The sequence below is a fragment of the Leptopilina heterotoma genome, unplaced genomic scaffold (assembly GCF_015476425.1).
Source record: "Leptopilina heterotoma isolate Lh14 unplaced genomic scaffold, ASM1547642v1 Lhet_17, whole genome shotgun sequence".
Classification (NCBI taxonomy): domain Eukaryota; kingdom Metazoa; phylum Arthropoda; class Insecta; order Hymenoptera; family Figitidae; genus Leptopilina; species Leptopilina heterotoma.
In genome coordinates, this window is record NW_025110886.1 from 2,869,560 (window position 1) to 2,884,566 (window position 15,007).

The following is a 15,007-nucleotide window of genomic DNA, read 5'->3' on the forward strand; positions in this document are numbered from 1 at the left end:
TTTATAAATAGTTCTAATATAACATTTTAATTATGTAATAAATATTAAGATAATATTTTTTATTGGTACATTTTTGCAAAGTATTTAATTTTTAAAATGTTTCTAATTTCAATCAATATTTAATATTGGTAAGTTTTACTTGACGAAAACATAAATATTTTTTTCTATATACATTATGTTTGTAAGTAACAATAAATTAATTTATTATTAATTAATTTTAAAAACAAACTTTTAAGTTTAAATAAGTTTTTAAATTATTAATAATTAATAAAGTTTTTCTATACATTTTCACAGCCTTTTTAATGACTTTTTTATCTTTGGAACAACTGTTTTTATATTTTTAGTATTCTTTGAATAAATTTTCGATGTTTTTGAAATTTGCCTAACTTTCTTTACAGATTTTTGTTTGCTTAAATTGCATTTCGCTGATTTGATGGAAGACTTTCCAATTAAATCATTAAAAAAATTCTTGCCTTTGGGACTCAAATACGGAAATAAAGACTGAACATCTTTAATTTTTTCCTGACTAATTCCTACTGGAGGAGCTCGATCCGTTTTTAACAATTTTTCAAATTGAATATCCGAAGTTAATCTGTACTGAAAAGGGGTGCCTTCATAACTTTTAAATATTTCGAATTCTCCATTCGGAAAATATTTTATTTTTACTGCCTCGCTAATTTTTACATCTTTAGGAATGCTCACGTCATGTGGAAGAAAAACTTCAAAATCACGCACATTTATTTCTGAATCATTAATAAGAATAAATGGCGGATTTTTCGCGGTTTTTATTATTTCAAAATAATCATCGTCTGTTTCGATTATCTCGAATTTCTTTTTCTTCACGCTACATTTGCCAAAATTTCGATCGCATGAGCAAAATGAATGGCCACAATCTGGATATACATGACAAATTTCAATTTGAAGTTGTTTAGAAAGTAATGATAAAAATGATAACATTAAATAATTTTTATTTTGCCCACCGCAATTGTCCGAAAATAAATATATTTTGTCATAACAATTAAAACTTAGTTCACGCTGAATGGAGTCAAAAATAAAATTGCACACAGTGTTGCCCCCTTTTTTAAATTTCCTTCTAAGAAGTTGTACATGTAACTCCGCTTTTGACCACCCAAAACATTGACATTAAAAATGTGCAGCCAAATTAATCTTTTGTAGAACTGATCTGAGACCGGTAGTTTTGGTAGGGGCAAATTTTGACCGAAATCAAATTCCAAGCATAAAACAATATTTTCAGACAGCATAGTTTTTTCAAAATTTTATGATCCTCAACATTTTTTTTATGTCGGTTCAGCTCCTCATTAATTTCAACGACATATTTGTATTTAAAGCACAAATCGCAAACATATCTGTTTTGGGCTTGACAAACGAAAAATTTAAATTATTATTAAAATAGTGAAAATAAGTTTTTTTATTTATTGTTGGTGCAGTCCCAAATCTATTTGTATAATATTCAACAAATAAAGCATGCAATTTAGTTAAAGTCAATTCCGAATTTTCAAAATAAAATAATTTTGATTTTTCTATGCAGTAGTGAGATCGAGAATGGGGAATACTTAAACAATGTTCATGAATCATTTTTTTATAATCGTCAGTTAATCGTATGACGTGATTGACATGTCTCCTCGTATTATTTTGAAGCGATTCATCGTTGATAATTTTTTTCTGTATGGTGGTAAATCTTCCTATTTTTATGCTTAGCAAATTACATAAAAACTTTTGGCAAACAATGACATAATTTGATAAGGAATGAAATGAATATTCCCACAGAATTTTACCGTTGGTCTGGAAAGATTTGGTCGAACTTCGATTTTTTCTTGTGATTAGTCCACTTAGCAAGATGTTTTGTGACTAATAGTCACCAGCATTCAATGATTTTCAATATCTACTATTTTAATAAAATTACCCAAAAGAATTCAATTATTTAAAAATTTGTTAATAAAATTCTTTATAAAAATTAAATTTTTAGAAACATTCAATCATTCAATAAATAATTTACTTTTGTATTAAAATAATTGAATTCTCGTAGAATTTTCTAATCAAAATTGATTTGAAAATGAATTTTAATTTAAATTTTAGATAAGAATTGAATATGAAAATAATTTTGAAGTAGTTACAGTATAATATAAAATAATTATTTTAGCACTCGGTCTTATAATAAACTAGCTGTCGTACCCGTCTTCGACGGGTTTTAGTTTCTACTAATATATTTGAAGAGGTGTCTACCAATCGGGAATTTAATTTGATTGGGAAAAACTAATAATTAGTTACATTAACTACTTCATTAGAAAAATATTACTGTTTGAACAGAGGCGGATCCAGACAAGGTTCTTGGGGGGGGGGCCATCTGCTAGACGAACTAATTGTATCGCAACTAATTGTATCGCAAAGGTCATTGAAAATCATTGAATTGAAGAACATTTTTTAAAAATAATTGAAATTTTGCCAAGAATTTTATTAAAATTTTTCTAAATAATTTAATTATGGAAAAGAAATTACATTTTTCTAGAAATTCGATTAAAATTGTATTAAAAATAATTGAACTTCTGCTATGAATTTTATTATTTACGAAAATAATAGAATCACTGTAAAACTTTTATTATTTATGAAAATAATTAAATGATTGCGAAGAAAGTTATAAAAAATTTGTAAATAATTTAATTCCTGTGAAATTTTAATTATTTTATGAAAATAATTAAAGGTTTACATATGTAAAATTTTATTAAATTTTTTTTAAATAATTGAATTCTTTTGAAAATTTTTATAAAAATGGTAGATTTCAAAAACATTGAATTGAAGAACATTTTTTAAAAATAATTTAAATTTTGCCAAGAATTTTATTAAAATTTTTCGAAATAATTGAATTTTGGAGAAGAATTTTTTCTATAGGAATTCGATTAAAATTGTATTAAAAATAATTGAACTTCTGCTATGAATTTTATTATTTACGAAAATAATTGAATAACTGTAAAATTTTTATTATTTATGAAAATAATTGAATGATTGCGAAGAAATTTATAAAAAATTTGTAAATAATTGAATCATTGAATTAAGGTAGTAGTCGCGCTGCTGGCTCTGGCCAAAAGTTTACCGGGCCGCTTACTAGAGTGGGGCAGTGAGAGTGAGAGAGACAGTTTAACTCCCTACTCTATTCGTTCGTATGAAAATTGGTATAATTTAGTTATTTTTTAACTTTCTGTTAATATATTTATAGTTTGGTGCGGTTAAAAAATGTCATGTTTTTTCTATTCATTTTTTTCATCTAATTGAATACACGCAGAAAAATCCGATTGAAAATTGTGGAGTTCAGCACTAGTAACTTAGATTTCATTCCCAAACTTGTCTACCTTTGCGGCTCCAGGATAGAAAACAGGGAAATGAATCGTAAAAGGTTTAAAGCACGTCAGTAGGCTTAAAATGTTTTCGTTCTTATGCACACTTATACGCGGAACAAAGCAGACTAAACACATTGATAGGCGCTTCTGGGCGGAGTCCAAGGCAAGTCTAGTGCCGAGTCCCATACTGAATATAATGTGAGCAGATCTTCTAGTGACCTAAATTATTACTTTTATTTGTCAAAATATTTACTTTTATTGGAATATTCAATTTGAAACTAAATATAAAATCTAAAAATGAAACAACTATGAAAATATTAGAATACTTTGAATTTTATAAAACTTCTCACTGGGATTTTTATTATTCTTTAGATATTTAAACGTCAAATCTCTTTAAAAATTAAATACAAGTCCTTTGCCATTTTTACTAAAATGATCTGTTTTAAAACGTTTAAAGAAAGAGATTATATTTAAATATCTACAGATTAAATAAAAATCCCAGTGCAAAGATTTTTAAAATTCAAAGTATTCTCTATGTTTTACATATTATTTCATTTTAGACTTTACATTTAGTTGCCTAAATTCAACATTACAATAAAATATAATAACAATTAGGCATTGCATAAGCGGCTAAAAACAAAATAAACACACATCTAACCTCAAAATGAGATCAAACATTTCACATAGATATTCTTCTACATTCATTTGTAACACTAGAACTTTATTACAAAACTGCACTGACTATTATATTTAAAACTAAAATTTTTATTAATTGAAACAATTAATACACTACGAACTACACCGAGACTTCCGTGTATATATCAAAAACGAAGAAACTGAACAAACGCGGGCCCAGGCGCGCCACAGAGTTTCGCATTCCTAAAAACTGTTTGGGAATAAATCTAAGGACTCTCGCACAGAACAGTCCCCGTTTAAGTGAACGTTGATACAAAGTTTGTAACAATTGAGTAGCTGAATTAAAATAAATGCAAATAATAATAATTGTACCTAATTCTTTTCACCTTTGAATTAATTACGGAATCTGATTGCACTTGTTGAAAGAAGACTATTGGCGTTTATTAAGATATTTAGCATTGATCTTTATTGAAAATCATTCCTAAACTTTTTGGGATTGAAATCTAAAATTTAATATTCCTCCCTACGATAATAGAAATTACTCAAATGATTTTATATTCAGTCCGAAATCTGAATTTTCATTTTTCTCCGTGTACTTTGGTAGTTTTATTTCAAAATCTGACGATTAGTTATCATATAAATAATTATTAAAGAAAATTAATACATGCATTGGGTGCTCCCTCCATGCAAAATGTATGAACTTTGAATTCATTTTTTGAAGCTTTGAAACGGTCAAAATTAATGAAATTGGTCTCATTCTGTAGATAAATACTTCAGGAATAAGTATGCAAAATTTGAAAAAAATCTGACAAAAACCATTTTACGCGACTAATACCTTAAGGAAAATTTTTAAAAATAATTGAAGTTTTGCCAAGAATTTTATTAAAACTTTTTAAAATAATTGAATTTCGGAGAAGATTTTAATTATTTCCAAAGATAATTGAAATTTTGACGTGAATTATATATATATCGTACAATTTTCTCTTATAATTTTGTAAGTATTCATAAGTACCACACTTAGGAAGAACATTTATATAGAATTTTTGAAAAAGTTTTTAATAAATATTAATTTTAATAACCATAGCGACAATTTCATAACCATAAACATTGACAATCGTAAATAGTTTTTTAAGCTTTTTCACTTCAAATGGTTTATTGGAGTACTTATCAAGAACCCTTGTACGTTATATAGACCTCCATCAAAAGAAGAAAGTCATTTCTCGTAATTGTCATTCGATTTCTATGGAAACTTAAATATTTGTCGTTTATTCAAAATTAATAAACAATGTTTAAAAATATTATATACATTTTCATAAACAATTTGTAAATAAAAACTATACTTCAGCAGCAGAAAATATCTCCGTTAGGAGATATTTTCCAGAAAGCTTTGAACAACTTTCTTTCTGAACATTGTTTTATAACATTGTTAAAAAATATTAAATAATTTCAGACAAAACAGTATTGAAAACTTTTGAGGAATTAATCCTAATTAATTGAAATCACTAACTTTGTTAAAAAAATTTATTTTTTACAGTAATTAAGAAAAACTACGTCGATTTATAAAAGAATATTTTCAAAGAATGATATAATGTTATTGCAAATTTTTTTTCTGATTTGAATATGTATTTACAATGATCCCCTATCCATCTATCTTGTTATATATATATAAGAAATAATATAACTTTCTGACTGGGAGATTAACACATTTTTCTTTATAATGTAGATTCAATATTTTTAAAAGAATCAACAATATAGTGAATGAATCTATTTGTTGATGTCTTTCTCCAGAATCAGCGCAGTATGTATGAAATGTAAAAGATTGAAACTGGTAATGCACAATGTATCAGCTGGATGACGTCTTAATTCAAGGATCACAATTCCTTTGTGTGAAGTCTCTTTAGTTATCCTGAAGGTTTGACTCCGCCTGTGAAGAATTGTTACTTGTGGATAGACACCTTAGATTAAGAAATCTTTGTAGCTTGTACAAATATGTATACTTTTGGGTGGTCAGAGCATTATATAAAACATCTGCACTCCCTGCAAAATTTAACGGTCTCAGCGAGAATTGATTTGTCTCTTGGATACGCCCTATTCATATTAATAGAAAATTTTTATTGTTACTTTCACACATGGAAAGATTTACTTCGTTGAAATTTATAGTGAACTAGTTTTTCATTTTCGGATAGTTCACCGTAGTCGAAAAAACAAAGAACACTCATGATTGTTAATATTTGTGAAAAGTGTCATTTTTCAAAACGAAGATTGGAATAAAATCCATTTCTGCTCAAAAAGAAGCAAATTTTGGTCTAAAAAATTATAAAATTTCTTAATTTGATACCATCTTCTTTATGCTGATGATGTTAAGGCCTAAGCACAATAGGTTCGCGAAAGTCGTTCGCGAACGCAAAGCATGAGTTAGGAAAGGACAGAGATATATTTGTGTCCTTGTCTATCTCATGCGTTTCGTTCGCGAATGACCTTCGCGAACCTATTGTGCGTTGGACTTTAAACTTTACCTTCCAATTTCTAATGTTGAGCCATGTCAAGTTTTGCAAGATAATGTAGAAAAATTTTATACACGGAGAGACCCACATTTGTAAAAATTACTAAAAATGGTTGCAATGACCGGAAATAAGGGGACTTTTAGCATAATGTACTACAGAATTAGATAAATTTACAAAAGAAATAGATAAATTTGCTACATATTGAAATAGCAAGTTTTAATATTTTGTGTAAGAGTTGTAAATGTAGCGAAAATTGATTATAGTTTTCTCTAATTTAATTAGACAAAATCTGACAAATGTAAACATTTTCCACTAAAACCTACTATCCACTGTAGTAATTTTTGGTGAGCAAGTGTGGCTAGCGAGTGCAGTCATTTGGCGCTTGCATTTCTATAAGGCTATTCAAGTTGGGTGGGGGAAAATTCAAGATGGATGCTATCTGGTGCACAAACATTGTATAGAAAGTGTATGGGATAGAGTCTAATTTTTTAAATATCTCGCTTAAACGAAATTTTTAACTATAAGTTTATTAGGATTTTATGTTTCATTTTTAAAGAACTATTTTTTGCAATAATAAAAATCGATTTTTATTTTTTATTGATTTTATTATTGCAAAAAATAGTTCTTTAAAAATGAAACATAAAATCCTAATAAACTTATAGTTAAAAATTTCGTTTAAGCGAGATATTTAAAAAATTAGACTCTATCCCATACACTTTCTATACAATGTTTGTGCACCAGTTAGCATCCATCTTGAATTTTCCCCCACCCAACTTGAATAGCCTTATTGGTTGCTAACTTCGTCAATCTCCGTAAATGAGCCGATGCCATCCGATCATTGACAGTGACTATATGTTTCGCGTATGTAAAATAAATTTGGATATTATCTACAATAATTAAATATAAAGTGAAACGTAGGTCGTTCGGTATCTCAGAAATTGAAAAATTTGACAAATTTAACCAATTTTTCAATTAATGTTTTCTGAAAATTAGTCATTTTGCTTCCTCGTGGAGGAAGCTTCGTAGTCGTTTAATTTACAAAATTTTTAAAAATCCTTTAAACAAACTTTCTTCTATATAGGACTATGTTATATAAGACCCTGAACAATTGTCCGCATGTACACTCGAGTACATCGATGCCTTCTCTCAAGGAAGGCACTAATTTGACGAGTTTTGTCCACATTCTATATTTTTTATAGTTCATGTCAATAATATCAACGGAATCCTGCTTCTCCAATTGGCTGATTTTTTAGACAATATAGAAGGTAGGCAAACTTCGTGAAATTAGTGCCTTCAATGAGAGAAGGCATCGATGTACTCGAGTGTACACAATAAATAGTAAATCTTAATTTAAGATGGGTCTTAAATTCAGCACTGTCTGCTATAATGTTAAAGGATGCAGAATGCGTGCGTAAATCCAGTATTGACTGCCTTAAAAATGTTGTATCTTAATTTAAGGCTGCTTTTCTGCCTTAAAATAAGACTTTCTTTTTACTGTGTATGTGTGTGTGTGGATCCCGTTTTTTATGAACACAATAACTCGAAGAGGTTTCCCTACTAAAAATCCCTGTATAAGATCTTGTACAAGAAAATGCACACGTTCAGCAGCTGAACTTGTACAAGTTCTGGTAAGAACATGTACAATTTCTTGTACCAGGATTTGGAACAAGTTCTTGTATTAGAACTTGTACAAGAAAATGTACGAGTACTTGTACAAGAAAATACACTTGTACAAGAAAATGTACAAGATCTTGTACAAGTTCAAGTACAAGTATTTGTACATGAACACGTTCATGTTCTTGCACAAGTATATTTATAAATAATTTTTTTTTAGAAAATTGAATCAAGTAAATTAATAAATAATTTTTTTTTTTAAATTGGCATTTTAATAACTTATAAGCATTAAAACTCTCCACTTTAGGCAAGCCAAAAACTATTGCGCAGCTCTAAAAGCTTATAAAAACTACTGCGCAGCCTTTAATGTTTTTAATTTTTACAACTTAAAAATAATGTTTAAAGAAAATGTGCAAGTTTATTTTCTTGTACAAGTACTCGTACATTTTCTTGTACAAGTTCTAATACAAGAACTTGTTCCAAATCCTGGTACAAGAAATTGTACATTTTCTAACCAGAACTTGTACAAGTTCAGCTGCTGATGAACGTGTGCATTTTCTTGTACAAGATCTTATACAGGGATTTTTAGTAGGGTTTAACGAATTTGTCAAAAATTTGCCAGATATAATTATCATAAAACTATCTCAAAATAGATTTATAAACTTTAAAAAATCCTCAGAAAAAAAATTTTTATTTAACTTTTTTCTAAAAAAATTTTTATAAGTTGGTTTTTAAAGTTAATATATAATAAAATCTTTTCCTTTGCATCAAGACGAATCGATTGGTCTATACAAAGTATAAATTGTATTAGAATTTATAGAGTTAATCACAATTAAAGCTGAAATATTCGCATTTTTATCAAAAAATGAGTTCTTTCCGCGAAATTATGTTGCTATATAATAAAATGTTATTATTTATCGAAAAAAAATCAAAACTCTTATTCTTTGTATCAAGACGAATTGATTGGTGTATGTAAAGTATATTTTATATTGAAAATTATATAGAATTAATTACAATTAAGTGGAAAAATTCACTTTTTTACTAAAAATTTTTTTGTTTATTTAGATTCATATTACTGTATAAGAAAATTTTATTCTTTCTATTAAGACGAATGATCTTTATTTTATAAATGTTAAATTGTATTGAAAATGATTTAAAAATTAAATATATACTTGTCCTTAATGCTTCCTCCACGAAGAAGCAAATTTTGTTTGCTGATCGTAAAGAGGAAGCAAAATGTTCATGTAATGAACATCTGGATTTACAACTTGTTTTAATACAATTTTAGGTAAAGTCTTCAAAAAACTTAATTATGTTAAAATATTGTATTAAAATTTTTCGAAAAAAAATGAAAAATTAACAATTATATATTTAATAATTTTAGAAAAAGTTCCTAGAGAATTTTCAAATTTATTTGTTTACAATAAAATTTGCCAAAATTTTAATTATTCGTCTATTCTCCAATTAAATATTTAGAAAATAAAAACTAGAAATAATTTTTTAAAAAAATTCAATTAAACATTTCAAAATACACTTATTTCTAAAAATCAAGCTATAATGCTTTTATTATTCAATTATTATCAAAAATTTTAACTCAAATTCATGTTTTATTAAAACATTCTACAAGCATTCAATTAATTAAATACAAAAAAGAAAAAACAATTGAATCAATGTACGTTTCTCAAAATTAAATAGATTCTTCAATAGGGTTTAAAAATTTCTTTAACACACTATTGTGTAAAAAATATATGCAAAAAATTACTAATGTTGGGCTAGTGGGTTCTAATAAAAGCAAATTATAAAAAAAATTACAACTTTAAGACAATTTGTAATTTTGCTGAATTTTTTTTAACGATTCTTGGTCATTTTACCCCATAAACGAAAGTGTCCGAAAGGGTTGGGAGAGCAACACTTTTCTTGCAGTCTATTGGGGTCTAATACAAGTGATTTTAATTTTAATTTAATTTAACTTTATTGAAATAAATCCAACAGTCACAAAGACCAATTACAGGATTATCGGTTATTATTTTAATTTCGAAAATGGCGCAAAACAATTAATAATTATAGCATCGGGTTCTCCTTAATAAAGTGGAGAACTGCTTTTAAAAAAGAATCAAGCGATTGATCAAAGATGTCGAAAGTTGTTGAATTATAATTATATATGCTATTGAGCTCATTGCACATACTTAATACTGGCGTTGTTCTATTTACATTTCTTAATCCCGTATAAAATGGATAAGACCCTCGCGAGAAGAACTGAGGAACAGCAATAGGAATCTCCGATAACAAATATGAGCTATTAATTAAACCGTTAATAATTTTGAATAAAAACAACACTGTATCAATTGTTCTTCGAGATTCAAGGGAGTTTTCATTAAAACGTTGACACAATTGTGCATAGTCTGATCCAGGGGGTATCCATATGCCGTGTTTTTTGTAGTGTAAAAACTTTAAAAATCGTTTTTGACATTTGTCAATGGCACTCGATAAGTAGGCAGGTAAATAATTACGAAATACTACTGAACAAAAAGCTAATTTGGACCGAACTAGAGAATAAAACAAAATTTTTAAAGCATATTCATTTTTAAAATGTTTACAGGTTCTGAATAAGAACCCCAAGATCCTACCAGCTTCACACACGATTGTGTCAACATGAGTGTTAAATTTAAGATTAGGCGTAAAATGAACTCCTAGATCTTTGATGACAAAGACTCTATCTATTGGTTTATCACCAATCTTATATTGAAAATCAATTGCTGTCTTTGCCCTCGTGAAGGTCATTATCTTACATTTCTTAGAATTAACATCGAGTGAAGCCTTTTTACACCAATCATAAAAATTATCAACATCAAGCTGGAGATCTTCACAATCCTTTATACAATTGATAGGTTTAAACAATTTGGCATCATCTGCATATAACAAAAATTCATTCTTCAAAGCAAACTCTAAGTCATTCATATAAATAACATACAGCATGGGCCCAAGATTGGACCCTTGCGGAACTCCAGAGGTAGGCGTAAATTCAAATGACGAGTAACCATTATAATTAACTGTCATGACCCTGTTAGCCAAATAAGAGCACAAAAGTTTAAGAATTTTATCTGGAACCCCAAGTTGTTCCAAATTAAAAATAATTTTTTCATGGCTAACAGTGTCAAAGGCTTTAGATATATCAGTAAATATGACGTCAACTTGTTGATTATATAAAAGAAAAGTTTCTATTTTGTTTAAAAAAGTTAATAAATTTGTAACTGTTGAGCGACGTGGTACAAAACCATGCTGATGTAAAGAAAGTGAAGGAGAAAAATAGGACCACAAGATATCCCCAATGACAGATTCAAGTATTTTAGAAAAATTACACAATATTGTGATAGGCCTATAATTCACAACAAGAGATTTGTTACCGTTTTTAAAGACAGGAGTTATCTTTCCTCGCTTCCACATATCCGGAAAAACACCTGTAGCTAAGGATAGATTAATTATAATATAAAGTGGTTCAACAAATGCATCACAACATTTGCGAATAAAAAAACTTGGTAATCTATCCATACCCGAAGTAAACTTGTTATTTAGGGAACGAATTTTCGATTTAATTACATTGAGACTTATTAGCATTCCATCTCCAAAATGGACAAAATTATCTGAACAAATAGAACTAATATCAAAAGTAGAAGGCTTATATACACCAACAAATAAGTGAGCAAATGCATTGACTATTTCTTGCGGATCAATTATCTCAAGGTCATTATAGTAGACTACAGCAGGAATTCTAGAAGTCTTCTTAGACTTATTGAAGTAAGTCCATATTGAATTTGGATTACCAATAACCTCATTTTCTATACTTTTAAGATATACATTATACTGTTTGTGTAATTCATTTTTTATGTTTTAAAAAAAAATTTTAAAAAAAAATTACAACTGTAAGACCATCTGTAATTTTGATGAATTTTTTTCGTTTTCTGGGTCATTTTACCCCATAAACGAAGAGATCCGAAAGGGTTAGGAGGGCAAAACTTTTTTTGCAGTCTAGTGGGGTCTATTAGAAGTGATTGCTGTAAAAAAATTACAACTGTAAGACCATCTATAATTTTGATGAATTTTTTTCGTTTTTGGACTAATTTACCCCATAAACGAAGGGATCCGAAAGGGTTAGGAGGGCGAAACTTTTTTTGCAGTCTAGTGGGGTCTAGTACAAGTGATTTTTGAAAAAAAATTACAACTGTAAGACCATCTATAATTTTGATGAATTTTTTTCATTTTTGGACAACTTTACCACATAAACGAAGGGATCCGAAAGGGTTAGGAGGGCGAAACTTTTTTTGCAGTCTAGTGGGGTCTAGTACATGTGATTTCTGAAAAAAAATTACAACTGTAAGACCACCTGTAATTTTTATGAATTTTTTTTCGTTTTTTTTGGACCATTTTACCCCGTAAACGAAGGGATCCGATAGGGTTAGGAGGGCGAAACTTTTTTTGCAGTCTAGTGGGGTCTAATAGAAGTGATTTCTGAAAAAAATTACAACTGTAAGACCATCTGTAACTTTGATAAATTTTTTTTCGTTTTTTGTGTCATTTTACCCCATAAACGATGGGTGCTGAAGGGGTTAGGGGGTTAAAAGTTGTTTCGTGCATGTTTTTTAGCAATTAAAACGTTTTTGCGTTGAAAAGTTTTTATTTTTTTAATTTTTCGTTTTTTTAAACGTTGCGGACTTCAGCCTCATTAAAGATCTTGGTGTAACTATTTGACCTAATTTATCCGTTAATGATCATATTAGTAATATTGTTGACAGCGCTAGTAAAACCCTTGGATTCTTAATTAGGTCATGTAAACTGTTTAAAAAAATCTCAACTATAAAAATTCTCTTCCAAACATTTGTAATATCAAAATTCATTTATGCGTCTGTTATCTGGTCTACGAACTTTCTCAAGTATTGTGAGGCAATTGAATATTGTCATAAACAATTTTTAAAATTTTTAGCTTGGAAAGAGGATAAAAGTTTATCCTTCTAGAGGAACTGAATTTAAGATTTTACAAGCTAGATTTGGTGTTTGGTCGCTGGAGGACAGACGTATTTTCTCATATATTTTATTTCTTTTTAAGATAATTCGTGGCCTCACTGACTGTTCTTTTATTTTGCAAATGATACCTTTCAATATATACCAAAGTATACAATGCGTTTCTGTGCTCCATTTTACTTACCATCGGTTCTTAATCGTCGCTCTCCTCTTTATCGTATGTGTTCATATATGAATGATTTATTTTTTCAAAATGAGGATGAAAATTTAGATTTATTTTGTACATCTTTGAATGAGTTTGTAATTGCTACACATAAGTATTTAAAACAAGCGTCGTGATTTGTTGACGGTTCGCTATCGAGTTGTAATTTTTAAGTTTACATTTTGTAGCCCTGTTATTGGTTTTTACCATTGGGCTTGGTTTTCTTCAAATAAATAAATAAATAAAATTACTACACGGAGAGAAAAAACAAGGCTTTTCCCTGTGACTTCAATTCATGCCTTTTTCAGGTAGGAGTTTCACCGGATTTCCCGATGAATTTCTTGCGTTTAGCGGTTAGGCCATGCCTTAGCCCCTATTGTGATGTTTCTTGACTGCAATCGTAACAAAAGCAGTCTAAGAACGTCAGAAATTCTGATGATTTTTTTTATCATTTTTTGACTTTATTTTTGGTAGGGTCAAAAATACCAAAAATTCCAAACCAATTCCGTTTTTGTCCGCAATCTTAATGAATTCCTTTTCTATTGTTAAGTTGTTCATTTGAATTTGAATCCCCTCTAATACCCTTTAAAGAACTCAAGTTAATTAAAGGGCATTAACTCCGCAACTAATGATTCCCTTAAACGGCATTAAAGTGAATTCAGATTCTGGTCACGTGGTTACAGAGAATTGAATTTGATAGAAACAGGATTGCCATGCTTTTCCTCATTTCAAATTCCCTGACTTTTCCAGGTTTTCCAGGTTCTTAAAACTACATTTATATTTTACCAAATTTTATTTTTAATTTTAGTTTAATTTTAATTTTTAATTTTATTTTTAATTTTACCAAACTCCCTGATTTCCAGACAAAACGACTTTTTTCTTGTTCTATTACATTTATTTACGAATTTCTTTAATTGTAAAATTATTCGAAAACATCAATAACTTCGTTTTTAAATGAATAGTTAATCATTATTATTTTTTTACAGAAATTAAGATTTTCAAAAAATTTTAAATTCAATAACATATAAGAATATTATTATTATAAAACAAGAAGATATCGATTACTCCGATTCTTCGACTCGGAGTGATCGTTTTCTTCGTGTTTTATAATAATTGAAGGGCTACATAAAATAAGGGGACGAACGCGAGGCTTGGAAGGGATACTACCAGTCGGGTAGCAGTGACAAGCCTTGAGCCGCTCGCTGCTACCTGACTGATATTATCCCTTTCAACCACGCGTTCGTCCCCTTATTTTATGTAGCCCTTCAATTAGAACTTGATACTATCATTATTTTATATTATAAAAATATTATTACTGTAATTTCTTCAAAATTATTTTACCTAAAATTTCGATTATTCTGACATTCTTTAATGAAAAAAATTAGAAATTAAAAACTTTAAATAATTAAAAAAAAATTCCAGTAAACTTTTTGAGAAAAAATAATACTAAATTTCCTTAAAAATCTTGTCAAGAATTTAATTATTTTTATAGATAATAAAATTATTCGCAGGAATTCAATTATTCTCAAAAATTTAAATAACATTCTTCGAAATAATTCAACTATTTTTAAAATTGACAAAATTCTTCGCAAGAATTCAATTATTTTCAAAATTGATAAAATTCTCAGCAAAAATTCAATTATTTTCAAAAATTATAAAATTCATCGTAAATATTCAATTAT